Raw genomic sequence first — 16,944 nt, 5'->3', positions numbered from 1 at the left:
CGATATTTGTGGAACGTGAACACCTCCCCAGTGATTCTTACAAGGTCAGCAGCTTCTCAAAAATAGGATTGAACGAAATTACCAGGTGAATTAATCTGCTTACTCCAAAGATGTTTCACTATATACAGTTTTCCAAGCATGATTATTTTGGAGGGGTCAGCCCTCCTTACCAAGTTAAACGTTCTCAAATAGTGAAGTGAAGGCAGATCTGACTTTGATGTCTTAGTTCATGTTGCACAATGGACTCTCATTCGTAGTGCGATATTCGGGGAGCATGAACCCCCCGTGATTCTTTGGGTACTTATTCCCTATCTCTTAAAAAAAAAAGAAAAAAAAAAGATATAGGAGAAAGTGAGCACGTGGATTTCAGCGAAATTAGCGTACATATCGCAGGACTGGGTGTGCAGCTCTATGTTTACTCTGAATGCAGAGGAAGATACTGCACTCATAATTTATGGTTCGCTGCTGCAGAAATGCAATAAAGACAGTAATTTTTGCAGTGTGTTATTCTCCCCCCTTGACGCTGCCCACAAGATGTTAATATACATCCAGATTCCAAGGTACACTGCAGGATGAATACAGACAGGGAAGAAACAAACATCACGCCACCTTCTGACTGACCCGGTAATCGATCACGAATTCCTGCGACTTCGAGCTTAATATACAAAACATTGCTCAAGCGGCTCCCAAAAGATACATACTGAAGGCTACGGAATACAAATGGAGATACTGAGGTAGGAGGTGGCAGCACAGTAGTGTATACTTAAGTTATATCAATTTTTTAATTTTCCATTTTCTGGAGCGGGCGGGGTCAGGATGGTGGTGGGGCTTTTACTCGCTGCGGCTAATGGCTGACAATAAAAGGAACCATGCTCTAACGGCCTAACGTTATGGGGTCACCAAGCCCACAACAGCTGCTCCTGAGGAACGCGGACATACTACGATGCCTCACTGAGGCAGGAATGAGGCGCAAGCGCAAGCACAATAATAAACCGTCTAAATATTACCCAGGTCGACTTCGAACGTTTGCGGATCATCCACAGTTTACACTGAGTTACACTTGACAGAAATGAATGCACCTCCCCTAAACAAACAGCGTGGTTCAGAGCAGGCTCGAACAAGGGTCATTTTAACTGTGAAACCAAAACCAACACTTTCATGAACCGAGCCACCAGATGTGTGTGTGTGTGTGTGTGTGTGTGTGTGTGTGTGTGTGTGTGTGTGTGTGTGTGTGTGTGTGTGTGTGTGTGTGTGTGTGTGTGGGGATGTGTGTGTGTGTGTGTGTGTGTGTGTGTGTGTGTGTGTGTGTGTGTGTGTGTGTGTGTGTGTGTGTGTGTGTGGATGAGTGTGGGTGTGATGCATCGAATGTGGAAGCTGATACGAAGATCAGCATGATGATGAAAGGGAGCAGAAAAAAAAACTATCTGTGTATCTATTATCTATTGCCAGACGCCTCAATCCCTCATACGGGGTGGCCACAAACAAATCGCCTCCATGTCCCCCCGTCCCCCACCATTTCATTGCCCTGCTCCCAATTCACGCCCTACTCTCTCATATACCTCTCCACCCCATCCCTCCATCTCATCCTTGGCCTTCCCCTCCCTCTCTCCTCCTCCATCTCACTCACATACACTCTCCTCGTCAGTCTCTCACTCTCCATCCTCTCCACATGGCTAAACCATCTCAGTGTGTTTCTCCTAATGCTTTCTATCAGATCCACATCCACACCACAATGCTTCTTCACATCCTCATTTGTCAGTCTGTCTCTCCATGTGACTCCACAGACTCCACTCAAATAACTCATTTCCACTGCTCTCACTCTTGACTTGTGTTCCTCCAACAACGTCCACGCTTCACGTCCATACGTCAGAGTTGGTATCACAATACTGTCATGTAATAACTTTTTTACTTCCATGCTCACCTTCCTGTTTCTTATCACTGCCTTCAAGCAATCTTTTTTCCTTGTTGTACCCTTTCAAGCACTTCACCTTCCAAACTTCAATCCTTACTCATCACACTACCCAAGTACTTAAACGTACTCACGTTTTCCATTTCCTCATCATCCAAGTTCACTGTACATTCACTGACCTCTCTCGAAGACCATAACTTTACTCTTCCCTACATTCACCTTTAAATTCCGTTTCTTACACACTCTCCCAAACTCATCCACTAAGCCGTACAGCTCCCCTTCGTCTTCACTTAACAACACAGTATCATCTGCAAACAACAGTACAGGGAGTTTCCAAACACTGCTCTCTCTCACATTAGGGCCACTCCAACATCCACTGCCCTACCTTGTACCTCTTTTACAACCTCATCCATATACAGGCTGAACAACCATGGAGACTTGGGACTGCTGAGGAATGTATGTGGAGTACAAAAAGTGGATAGGATACGAAATAATGTGATTCGTGAAAGATGTGAAGTGAGGAAGTCGGAGGACACCAAAATCGAAGAGAATGTGCTGAGATTGTACGGTCATGTGGAGAGAATGGATAACAATAGAGTGGTGAAAAAGGTATATCTGAGCGAATTTGAAGGAGGGAGGAGGCGAGGTAGGCCAAGAAGGTGGAGGGATATGGTGGATGAGTGTGCGAGGAAGAGAGGTTTGGAAGTCGATGAGGCTAGGGGACTGACAAGAGATCGAGCTAGCTCGATGAATATTGTGAGGATATGCGTATGATCAAGGATTTGGCAACCCTTTTTAACGTGACAGCGTCCGGATTGACTCTATCGGATACGTTTATATGAAGCTACGGAACATGGTGAATGTTTTTGGCGTATCCAGTAAAGCCAGGATTCCGGGGGCTTGAATGGTGAGGGAATGGAGGCGTGGTCCATTGGATTGATTAAATCGAGGTGTCTGGACATTGCTACTCCTCATTCTGCTTAAAATGGGAAAGGAGGCTCGGATGATGATGAATATACAGTATATATATATATATATATATATATATATATATATATATATATATATATATATATAGATAGATAGATAGATTATATACAGATAGATAGATAGATAGATAGATATATATATATATATATATATATATATATATATATATTATCTATCTATCTATCTATCTATCTATCTATATATATATATATATATATATATATGTATATATATATATATATATATATATATATATATCTATATATATATCTATCTATCTATATATATATATATATATATATATATATATATATATATATATATATATATATATATATATATATATATATATATATATATATATATATATATATATATATATATATTATCTATCTATCTATCTATCTATCTATCTATCTATATATATATGTATGTATGTATATATATCCAGACAGAAATGAACCCCAAACCCACCTTCGAGTTCATGAATAAACCTAATGGGAAGACAATACAAAGGAAAATTACTGACAGATTCTTGCAGAGAGCTACAAGAAGAATTAAATAAGCTTAATGAATGGATTAGTAAATGGCAAATGGAATTTAGTGTGGGCAAGTGTTATGTAAATAAGTTTGGTAAAAGTGACAAAAGGCTGGATTGGGATTATAAGTTAGGAAGCGCAACCCTACACATATCAGAAAGGGAGAAGGACCTAGGAGTGATTGTCAATAACAGACTATCTCCAGCTGACCACATCAGTGAGAAGATACATAACATGTATAGACTATTTGCCAATATGAGAATAACGTCCACATATATTAATGAAGACATGCTGAGAAAGATAATAACATCATTCATCAGACCAACCCTGTAGTATGCATTAGTAGTCTGGAATCATCATCTCAAAAAACACATAGATATGACTGAAAAAGTACAAAAGGGAAGCAACAAGATGGGTACCAAGCATAAGGCATCTAAGCTACGAAGAAAGACTAGAGATATTGACTCTACGAACACTACAAGACAGAAGGAAAAGAGGATGCATGATTATGCTATACAAATGCATCTCAGGGAAAGAGAAAGTAGACGTAAATGAATATATAATCGATGGGGATGCATCAGCAAGAGGACACTGAAAAAAAAAAAAAAAAAAACATAAAGGGGCGATAAAGACATAAGGAAATTCAGAGTTCCAAATAGAGCAATTCATCAGTGGAATGCACCACCGAATGAAACTGTGTGCCAAAACTATTCATAAACTTAAGGATATGTATGATGAAAATGGTTTAATGGAAGGGACAGTACGAGCTTGACTCATCACTGGAAAGATACAATTAGGAAAGAATATTTAGGTAAGAACACCCCCCCCCCAACACACACACATTTCTTCGACTGTATGTGTTGGTATTCATGGACTTCAGTTTGTTTAGTGTCCCGATCTTTGTTTTGCCGAGACAGTGCCAACTCAACTTCGGTGGAGCACTGCCCAAAAGCACAGGAGACAGTTTGGCTGAAGCTTCAGGAGTTGATGATCCAACACGAACGCCAATAAAATCATTACCAGTATATTAGGTTAAGAATACAGTATGCATTTATCAGTTAACCCATACCACGCTGGGTACAAAAAATATATATATATATCCCTCTACGCCGGCTGATTTTGGTTTTCATTTTTCTAGCTAAATGGGCTTAATACATCAATATAAGATCCCTGGCACTAATAAAGGTAACCACTAAAGCCAGAAAGTTGGTTGAATTCAGTCAGGATGGTGCCACTCTACCTCTGAGATGTTCGAGGTTACTGAGAGAGCAGAGGAGCTATTAGCTTGTGAACCGATTTTTTTTTTCTGGCTAAATGGACTTAATACATCATTATAAGATCCCTGGCACTAATAAAAGTAATTGCCAAAGCCAGAAAGTTGGTTGAACTGAGCCAGGTTGGTGTCACTTTACCTCTGAAATCTTAGAGGTTACAGAGAGAGCAGAGCATCTGTGAGCTTGTGAACCGATTTTGAATTTTTTGTGGGTAAATGGGCTTACTGCATCAATGTAAGGTCCTTGACACTAATAAAAATAATCACCAAAGCCAGAGAGTAGGTTGAGTCGAGTCAGGTTGGTGTCTCTTGATCTCTGAAATATTCAAGGTTACTGAGACAGCAGAGTAGCTGTGAGCTTGTGAAGATGCACTCGTTTCCCACGCTTCTAAATCAGTGTTGTAAGCACAGCAGAGAAATGTCTGAAGTTAGCAAGATACATTATTTCCTTCCATTTTACTTTGGTTGCTTGCAGTGACTTCTCAGTGCTGCAGGACGTAGATCTACGTCACCAACGTCTTTGAAGGGGATGTAGATCTACGTCACTAGGGTGGTATGAAGTGAGATAATTGTCAGTTAAAACATGGGTAACTTTAATGTTTTAATAATTTACAGTAGCTAAGATTGAACAGAATTCATATCTTTAGTTTAATAGATATTCACTAGTATAAAACTTTGTATAGTGGGTAAGGGAAGAGGTACGTCTCTTGGTATGAAATGTCCCACCATGGTCAGCTTTCTTGTGAAAGAAAACAGCAAACTGAAGTTCCAGATTCGATGTTTTGTCTCTTTTATAGTTTTCAGATTCATAGAAGATTGGGGTAGTGCCACATAAATCTCTAATGAACCCCTGGACACCGGGCAAAAATCTGCTTGTGCCTCATCTTAGAACGAAAAACACACACACACATAGTAGCATTACTTCTAACCTTAATGTCTCAGAAATTATAGCAGTTAAGGAAAAAAATTAATGACCATATTACTCAGCAACTCTTCTTCTTGCGAATGAAAGTATCTCCACGTCTGTGGGTCGTTGCGTTGATGAGTAATGATGTGAATAGGTTTAATTTTCGCCATGAGAACAAGATGTCTTCGTGCATCTGCCGGCGGCCCCGACTATGGCTTTGCTCTCAACATGATAACTTCTCCATTACTAGATAAACTAGATACAGTGGTGTTGAAGGCACACCCTGTGACACTATCACTGAGTCCATTCGTAGTATCCTTGAAATGAGGCTTGGCAGGGATGGATGAGGCAAAAGTCCATGTGAGGCGGGAACGAAATCGGATAAGAAAGATTAAGAAAAGATCGTCCTACACCTGGCAAAGTTACAGAGATGACTGAGGTATGGTTGGGCGGCCTGGTGGGATTCTCCCCCAAGCTTTTGGTGACGAGATAAAGTGGCAGCCACTTCAAACTGTGCCGGGAAAACAAGTGCAGTTCTTACCAACACCCTCTGCCGCTGCTCCACCAATTTTTTGACAATTCTAACTGAAACCCAGTGGTTAGGGGTTAATCTTTAAATTTATAAATTGTTTCTCTTTGGTCTTTCTGAATGTGGGATCACCTTTTCTTTTATATTATAGAAAGACATTAAGTTAAATTCAGGACAACATGTTTTGCTTACTGTGATATGGGAGTGTTTACGTGTAATCCTTGACTGTGATTAATAGGATCTTAACCACGGTTGGCATGGAGCTGGAGATTTGAAGAGCTGGAGATCTGAAGTATCACTTATGTAAGCATTTTTGCATCCATTACAGCGAATTATATAAATGCTGTTTACCCCGAGCATCCCATATCGCCGTTAATTTTGAATATATATTGTGTATAGGGTAAGGTAAAATTGCTGTTTTTTATTATTACAGTGCAATGTTTGCATTTTCTGTCTTCACATTTGTTAACACCAAGTGCTAGATATATTATTACATCAATACTTTTTAAACATTCTTTTTTGGTTGCTGGGTTGTCAACGTCCTTTAATTATGGTGGTATCTTTAAAAATATCTATTTCTGCATGCTTTTTGAGGAGGTTAACTTAACACCGGACTTTGTTATAATGATCATGAAAACGTGGGTTATAGATTGTTATACGAGTATATACAGTAGTGATGTTTGTGAATCATCGGTTCTTTTCTATTGCTGCTCTGGGAATTAGTTACAGGTATTTGTTTGGTTGTTTCTGTGATATTATATTTTAAAATAGTCTCCTTGTAAAAGAAAATTCTTTGATTCAATTAATCGGGTATATTTTAACTGAGGTTCTGAAAGCATTGTGGAAACAGTTTGTGCTAACTTAAATGGTATGTATTTTCATATGCCTGAGATGATAAGAGTTGAAGATATCACAATGTGTTACATCAGTGTTCTTATAACGAATGTCAGGAACCATTTTGTTATTCTGCTTAATATGTTTTAAGTCCAGGAACGTAGTCGTGTTTCCACTTTTATCACAAGTGAGTTTAGTCTAAGATTTACATTATTCATGATGTTTTATCATCGATTAGAAATGACCATCTCTCTCATTCCAAATCATAAACATATAACCTACGAATATAATGTAGTTCATTTAAAATTTATCTTCTCTAATTTTACCAGCTATAATGACACTTTATAATATAACGTGTTTTCTAAATAACCTATGTCTTTATAACAATATTCATCGAGAACTGGGATATGAAGCTATTGTATCATACACTGGATTAATAAACACCATGATAATACAGATCGTATACTTGCAAACCTGATAAAAGAAGGATAATTAAATACTGGAAAATAACCTATTTAAGTTTGTGGTCATAATAATTTACAAATGCATGAAATATAATGGGGAAAAGTTTGTGGTAAATTATGCATTTTTAAGGTTATTTAGATGAACTGGTAATCGATAGATACATATATTGATAGACGCATAGGTGGATAGATGGATGGATACGTATGGGCAGATGCACGGATAGATGGATGGGTAGATGGACAGACATTATAGAAATAGAAGGACAGATGAATGGATTGATGGACAGAAGCATATGTGGATAGATGGATGGATAGATGGGTGGACAGAGATGGATGGATAGATGGATGGATAGATGGATGGATAAATGGATGGATGGATGGATAAATGGATAGATGGATGGATAATGATATAGATAGATGGATAGATGTAGTGATTGACAGTACAGAGATCGATGGATAGAGATAGAGACATGGATAGACACAGATAGATAGATATATGGAAAGATATAGATAGACAGATGGAAAGATAAAGGGGTAGATGAAGACAGAGGTACAAGCAGAGAGACAGATAAAAAGATATAGACAGAAACTGATAATGTAAGACTAACAGGTTATGATATTTCTGATGCTTCCTCCTCCAACCTAATTAATGACATTTGAAACAACTCTCAATTAGATTTTCATGACAGTCTGTTCCCGCATACTTCCACAGTAGCCTTTATTTCCCCCTGGAAAGCAAACCACCAAGAAAGTAATTATTTAAAGTAGCCGCTGCACACACACACACACACACACACACACACACACACACACACACATAAAATTCATTCGAATTTACATGAAGTATACTCACAACACAAACCACTTTCGTGTCCATCAGCCTACGTGATTATATTCACCCCTCAAAAAGAGAATCTGAATACAAAACCACGCTCGCAAGAAAACTTGCACAGGCAAATATAAAACACATCATCTGCAAAACAAGCACAAACCCACACCGCACCAGAATTCTTGGGCAGGATATTCCAGAAATTTTGCACTAGATTTTTGTCAAGCCGGATGAAGAAGCGTGAGACGAAATTAGTGTCCCACCTGCGGGAGCAAGACACCTCGCACTGGTGGGTATGTGTGAGGGGAGTTTACTCGTTTTCTCATTTATACATGGAATGTTTATGCACACGATTAATCTTACCAGACATTTTTTGTTACTTTCAGCTTTTAGTTTTCTGAAGAAATGTTTGAAAGTTATGAATAGTATCAGAATGAAAAACATTCTTGATTGTCTTGTTAATGAATGTATCTGCTTACAGATGTGACTCTGAACACAATACAAACAAATGAAACTGATATTATATGATCTTACAGTATTTATAACTTGTTACATTGTCTGTTTGCTAATAATTTCTTCATTTTGATATATAGAGAATAAGAGTGTGATATTTGCTGGCATGAGAAATACTCGTACGTACAAAAATATAATTTTGGAGGCAAAGAGCACCTATCGAGTGTCTGCATCCAATTCTAACCGTGTTCTAGTTCATAGATATGGTGAACCACGGCTACATTTAAGAGGCAGTTATTATGCTGTCCTTTCAAGACTGTCATTGGACTGACCGATGACTTCATATGTTTGAGTGGTTATGCCTGTAAAAGGGAATTAGCATTCCGAGGGCTTGAATGTTAAGTATCTGTGTATGTGGCCCATTTCACTGGAAACGCTGTTTATTTTTTCTATTCCTATCATGCGTTGATTATTTAACCCGCCCCGTCCCGGCCACTTTTCGACCACTGGTACCCCCCAATCCCAGGCATTTTTCGACCTTTTTTTTTTTTGCTTAAACTTTCGCTTTTGGTGAGAAACATCGAAAATTCATAGAGAAATCGCTCACCTGAGGTTTAAAATACTTATTACAGGTAGGAGAGCCTCCTTACCTTACTGGGTTTTCTATCAGGCTGGCACCAAAGAAAACGAGTTCTATGGGAGGATAACTATTTCACAACACTCATAAACGGTATTTATTTATTTACTGTTACGAATTTATATGTAGTACAAGAGTATATTGGTTTTCAAGCAGTAATATAGGCATTATAAGCATTGTTTCACTCACTAATACCTGACCTTTTTTTGCCACATTACCTGATCATCATTTCTAACTGTTTCTTCCTCTAATGCTATGTAAAGTTTGTCCTCCACATTGTCATTGATTGGGGAATCACTCTGGCCCTGAATATCGTACCGTGGTATGACATGGCTATACTGGCCAGGTCACTGATAACAGGTGAATTGCTGAGAAAAGGGCCTGCAGGGGGGGGGAGGAGGTCATGCTGGGTAAGGCATTGTCTCTGCCTGGCATCTTGTTGAGGAAGGTGTCCCGTGTATACGTACCAAAAATGACTCGCGAAAATTGAAAATTGTGGAAATTATGAACCTTGCAATTGCAGGACGTTGAAGTACGTCCTCGGGATTAGCTGTGACAAAACATGAGGACGTGGAAGTACGTCCTCGGGACGGCGCGGGTTAAGGTTCATGGACATCCCTCACCCTGTCTGTGGGTAGGAAGAAGGGGCGAGATAATGCTGACCACGTCCTTCCAGGAAAAATGGAATTTAAACAGGTATCAGCAGGAAGAAAGACTTGGCAAATAAAAGGATGATTAAACATACATTACATAAGTTAAAGAATTTCAGAACGGTATGTGTTTCACTTTTTCACTTTAGTGAACCAGATATATTGTAAAAACACTTCATGACAAGAGACTTATGTAATACTTTGCGAAGTGACCGCTAGTACAGCGAAGTATCTCTGGACAACACCAGATTACCCTCGACCATGCAGTGTAAGAGGCCTTAGTCTTACACCCAACATAGGCTATATCTGACACAATAATAAGGAGTATTTATGTGCACAAAACAGCACAAATAGATGGCCTGGGTTATAAGGTACTGGTTCCACAAACTGTGATATTTGGAGGGGGGGGAAGGCGGCCAAAAAACTGGAAAAATGATTGACATGAGTTCTTTGCTAAGTCAAAAACCTAAAATTGGCCCGGTTATTGAGATATAGCATCCCAAGTTATCATGCGATAGACTCAATCCATACGTGGGACATATTTTGTAAGCAAACTTGCACAAGCAGTGGCGGCCCAGTCTAAAAGATCATGTGTTTGGCAATGAATGCAATGCCAGGGTATCCTTCTACATACCGTGGGATACAGTTACTGGAAAAGAGTTAGTTGAGAGTTTCAGTGAGTGTGAAAGTAAGCAACTGAGAGCGTGAGAGTAAAAAAGTATGTGAATCAGTGTGAGATGAGTGAGAAGGTAAGGAAAAGAATGAACATAAATAAGATCTTGGGTGAGTGACAAAATGACACAGAGTGACTGTTAAAGTGTTTGAGGGGGTGTATGAGATAAGGAAATCGAGAATAAGAAAATGAGACTGTGAGTATGGAGCTTTGTGAAAGCTGAGAGAGAGAGAGAGAGAGAGAGAGAGAGAGAGAGACAGTTACAGGGAGTAACAAGGACAAATAATACCTTAAAATGTCTTATGACCAATAATGAAGTGATACAGCTCCATGAATGAAGTTATCAAGTACACGTTGCTTCTCGGAAAGTTCAAGACGGTATGATAAAAATGAAGGCTCTATATACCCAATCTCACACAAGCAGCACAGGCATAGAAGAGAAGATGCCATTACCTGTGTGGATAAAGACTAGAAAATATTTTGCGCAAGGAAATTTTGATTAATTTGATCAGCTCTATTATATTCCCATTACCCATCCTGAGGGCGGAAGCTTAACACTTACTGACGCACATAGTAGATCTATTATCTCTGTCCAAGATGCTTTGACTGTACATCATATTACACAAGCTGTTTCATATACAAAGTAAATTGTCAACATATAGATACTTATGAAATATCAAGGATTCTCATAACCAACTCTGGGACAGCACTTCACCTACAGTAAGGAAAGTCTAGACTACCGCTAGATTACTTGCTGGGAATAATGAAATGTTTCATATATAACGTCAATTGGAAGCATATACAGGTATGTGTCCATGAAATCTTAAGGGATTCTCAGATTCCACTACGTGATAACACTTCATTTACAGTAGGCAAATCTAGATACTTACTCAGAATCTCCCTAGGAAGATCGTCATGTATAAAGTATATTCAAATATCTACATAATTCGTAATAAAGTAATCCCATTATTCCTGTCTTTTCTCACATTGCGTTACGTAATACTATTGTGTGTGCCAAAGGTTTCTCTTGCATAGTGTACATCTGGTGTCCACGCTAACGGGTGATCTGTCTCTTGCCAAAGATATTTATAGTCTAAACTAAGGCTAGCAGTAGTAACCTCAGGGAGTTTGCTGAATTTGTCTGATGATCCATGAATATGGGACATCTTTTGCATCAGAGAGTGATGATGAACGAACTGAATCGTGTCCAGTTTTTGTTTCATCATTCTGAGAAGGGTAGCTGTTGCTCCCTTCTAATAAGTGACTTCAAACTGCTGACTGAAACACCGAAATTATAGTCAACTGTCTTTCTCTGGGTAGTGACTTTAGACAGCTAATCACTTCAACCATGCGTATGGAGGCCAACATGAGACGGAACCCATATACAGTGAACTCTAATGCCCTCACTGAGGATTTGGTTTTATGTCCACCTGGCTTTAGACACAAGTACATTACAGTTGTAATGTAAGGAGTTTAGAAGAGACACAAGTGATAGAGTCTGTTACACTAAGGGTGTCAGTTCTGGTTATGAGCACTTGCTTCAGTGCAAGAAGTACAGAAGACAACTTAGTCCGTAGTCTGGAGGGCTAGTTGTTAATGCTTGCCACCTTCTCATACCAGAGTACATCACGCCGACTGACATTGCAGCAGCATTCCCGGCTGCTCTAGTGGACTAATTGACAGAATCATCAATAGACATCATTTGTGACAGGGCAGGACTGGTTGCCAAGTTATCTATTTGGTGCACGGGTTTAGATTTTGCCTCCTGATGAAATTCAGGACAAATCAGTATTAGCATTTTAGGATGAAAGGTGGGTACATCGACACTGAATGGGGATATTTGCCTTGGATCAGGGATGTGCTGTTGTATCTTCTACCACAAATCATGAATATTTTGCAACTGGAGTTCAGCTGCAGTTTTCACAGTCAACTGTGTTGGATAATTACCTTTTGATAGGAAGGCTTGCTAGATTTCAGCACAGGGGTTCGTACAGTTTTAGCTGAACATCTTCATACCACTGTTGCCATTAACTTCACTGACACGGTCACATACTGGGAATTTTTGTGTTGCGAACATAGCCTAGTATGACTCTCATTGCCTCATTCTTCACCATAATTCCAGTCCTGCAAGCATTCCTTTTGACCCTAGAGCAAGAATGGGCGCAGCATGATTAATCAGAGATCTACTTTTGACTACGTACATCATTTTTAGCGTTATGATATTCGTACCCATACCTCAGGTGAAACCCTGTCACTGCATGAGTTGCTCTTAGACTTTCCTTTCACTGACGTTTCTCTCAATGTTTCATTCTTCACCTTTTCCAGCCCAACAGTCATTCCATTTGACACTAGAGTGAGAATGGGAGCAACATAATCGATTAGGGATCTAATGTGGGCTATGAACTGTACATAGTTTTTACCATTTTGATATTGACCGTACCTCAGCTGAAACCTGTCACTGCATTAAGTAATCTGAGACTTTCTTTTCACTGAGTTTTCTGTTTGATAACAAGTCAATTGATAAGGACGTCAAGTTGTTTCACATATAGAAACTGAGATCCGTTACAAGTTGTATCACCGGGACAATAACTCCTTGTCTTGGTGGCCGCCAATTCAGTATCTCAGTTTCAAGAGCTAGGATTATCAGACCTAAGTTTTCACATGATGGTGAAATATGATTTAGAATAATTATTTGTGTACTACTAAACCCTGATATATATATATATATATATATATATATATATATATATATATATATATATATATATATATATATATATATATATATATATATATATATAAACTATCGTCAGCATAGCTGATTGTACAGTGAGAAGGCTTTCCTGGCACAGAATTTAATATTGCATTGGTTTCGACATTAAATAGATTAATGCTTAGAAAATCTCTCTGTGGATGGTCTCTGGTTTCACTCCCATAACACTGAACAAAACAAATGCTCTTGTTATAGATAAATAACTCTTTATCCACCATAGGAACCATCCAACAACATACATTATGGCTAGGTGAAGAGCAGAGTTGTTAAAAGTACCCAACTTCTCTAAAGTTGCATATACAAAAATGCTGATGAGTGAGGACATCATACATGAACTTGCTCAGTAAGATGTAATTGATGCAAGATTTATTACCCGATACTCGGAAGGCACGAGGAAGAAGACTGCAACTATTATCTTGACGTCTCGTAAAGTCTCTCTTCCCGACCACGCCAAAGTTGGCTACGAAATCGTTAACCTGGGATCAAATATCCCTAGCCCTTTTCGGAGCTTGAAATGTCAGTCATATGGACATAGTGACAAGTTTTTCAGGCTTCTCAATCAGTATGTGGCAAGTGTGCATTTCAATGTCATGATGGTGAACACGGCACATACGAAATTGTAAGCTGCTTTCACTGCAAGGGTACTCATTCCACTTCCACTAGGGACTGTCCCAAGTGGATGGAGGGGAAAGAGGTCTGCACAATGAAGGCAACTGAGGGCATCTCCTGCTATGACGCTAGGAAGAAGGCGAAGGCTTTGCATGCAACTCCCTTACAGAATATCTCCTTTGCTTCAGTGATAATGTCCCGTCCTGTGATGTGCTCTGTTGAAACAGTCTGACCCGGTCAGTATTACTAATGCCACGTACTCTGCCCCTTCATCTCACTCTGTTCGATCCAACTCCCTGACAAATATTCCTGTCACCATTATCTACTCACAGGCTGTGCTGTTTCTCAGTCAGTATGGCCTAAACAAGTCCAACAACTCTCATAAGATTCACGTGTCCACCCTTTCCAAACAGTCACGTCCCTATTTTCTTCCTGCTCCTGCTCCAGTGAGGCAGAGAAAAGTTAGATTTTCTTCAGGGGAGTCTAGGATCCTTGTAGCTGATGAAAATATGGAGGTCTCCGTTTGCACTCACTGGGATAGGTCCCCTGATAGCCACTCGCCTGGCAGTGGGTGGCATAAAAAGAAACTAAGGGCATTGACCCACCTCATAAATCTTAAACTGTAGCATTCACTGTGTTACAGTGGAATTGTAGGACTCTTGGGAATAAATTGCATGACATAGCAATCCTGTTATCTATACACAGGCCAGACATTAACTGTTTACAGGAGATGCGCTTTGTAGACCACCACAGCTCACACACAATCACTTATATATAAGAGATGATGGTCATGGAGTTGCCGTATAGCCTATATGCACAAATTGCACTCATAACTGGATGTGATTCTTAATTTTACTCTGGAAGTTGTCATATGCAGAGTAAAATATAATATCACGTTTCTGTCTATTTGCTCTCTCTACTGTTGACTACATAGCTATAGTGACAGTGATGCTTTAATGCACATCACTGTCAGTGGGGTAGCCTGAGGATTGATGGTCGTGGAGAGCAAGTTGCCGACCTAAATCGACAGTCCATCCTCTTTCTTTGGAACGATGATAGACCGACGTGTGTAATGATCGTACTAGTAATACTTCGTCCAGTGACTTCTCTCTGCGTTCCCCAGGTATACATCAAGATTTCTCGTGGGATCATGATGATGACACTTTGGGAAGCGATCATTTTTCCATATCTCTTTCTTATACACGGGACGTCATTTTGGACCATCCATCTCCATAATTTAACCATAAGAAAACGGATTGGGGATCTTTCTCAAGGATCCCTAATTTTGATATAGCTGGGGAGTCCACAGATATAAAATTCAAAACTTTAACCATTTCCATATTACACGAGGCTGAGTCTGCTATTCTCATGACTTCTACAGTTCATGCGAAGCATAGAGTTCGTTGGTGGACACTGGATTGTCGACAACCATTAAGGAAACACGATAGGAGATACGGGATTTCTGATAGACTAATGAGGAAAACTTTATTGAATACAAAGAAGCAAAGCTGAGGCAGAGAGTAATTAGAAGAACAAAACGTGACTCCTAGAGGTCTTCTGTGTCCACAGTGAATTGTTTTACTCCACGCAGTGAAGCCTGGTTCACCATTAAATAATTCATTAATAAACCCCCTTCTATCTCTGTAACCATCCTACAGGCCAATAAATAACATCGATGTCGATCCCATGGACGTTACTAACATCTTCACCAGGAGTTTTTCTCATGTCAATAACTCAACCAATTACGACCAGTGTTTTCAGCATCATAAATGCATGGCTGAGCTACAAATATTAGACTTTGCCACAGAAGACGTAGACTTCTCATACAACCAAGAGTAAAGACACCAGTCCTGGACCAGAAACTATCACATACGGTGTGATCCATAATCTTAATCAGGACAACCTGATTAAGCTGTCAGCACTGCACAAGGACCTTTGGGCGTCCCGAAAGTTCTCAAACTCATGGCACTTTGCGTGCGTCATAGTGATACCCAAACAGGCTGGTCGTCTTATGAATCCCACTTAATTTCGTCTTATCATCTTAACTTCTTGTCAATATAAGGTTATGGAACGAATTGTTAATAATTGGCTTCTTTTTGTTGTAGATTCAGAGAATCTGTTAAATGATCGACAGTTTGGCTTCCGTAAATACAGAAGTTCACTAGATCAGTTGGGGCATTGTCTTTCAGGGGCATTTGTCCAAAGAGAATTCTTGATAGGGGTGTTCTTGGATATCCATAAAGCCTATGATATGACGTGGCGACATAGTATCCTAATAAAGCTCCATGCTTATGGTTTATTGCCTTATCTTTTCAAAATTTTCACTGACAGTCCCTCAAACAGTGTCAGGCTAGTTAATGTCATATCTCTTACACAGTAACGAAGCTGCAGGAGCTGTATTTACGTGATTTTGAAGGTAAATATTCCTGGCCCATGCACACGAAGTTAAGCCATGACAATAGCTGGTATTCTGCGTCCCTCCCGTCCCAGTCTCGTCCAAGTCGCAGGAACATGGAATGGAACAGATGTAAACACCGCCAAGACAGCGAAATTTAAAGGGTGCGGCGACACTTTGGACCTTTTAATCAAAGTGTAGTATAGTTGACTGCGGTTCTCAATGGGAGATATAAAAATATCAGAAAAAGAAGTACAGGAAGAGTTAAGTAAATTATACAAAGGAAAAGCATATGGTCCTGATGAAATTTCAGGTTGAGTACTACCTGAATATGCAGAAGAATTTAGCAGACTGTTATGCTAGGTGTTTAAGGGTCGGCTTCCCGTCCCTTGAACGCCTATTATGCAGCTGGGTTCCCTTTCTAGACCACAGCTTAGGAGACCAAGAGAAACACAGGGCACAAAAACTCAGGGCAACAAT

Source organism: Coenobita brevimanus, chromosome 70 (assembly GCF_032717465.1).
Source record: "Coenobita brevimanus isolate Jiangsu-jjx chromosome 70, ASM3271746v2, whole genome shotgun sequence".
Classification (NCBI taxonomy): Eukaryota; Metazoa; Arthropoda; class Malacostraca; order Decapoda; family Coenobitidae; genus Coenobita; species Coenobita brevimanus.
The sequence above is the reverse complement of the archived record's forward strand: the minus strand, read 5'-3'. Positions refer to the sequence as shown.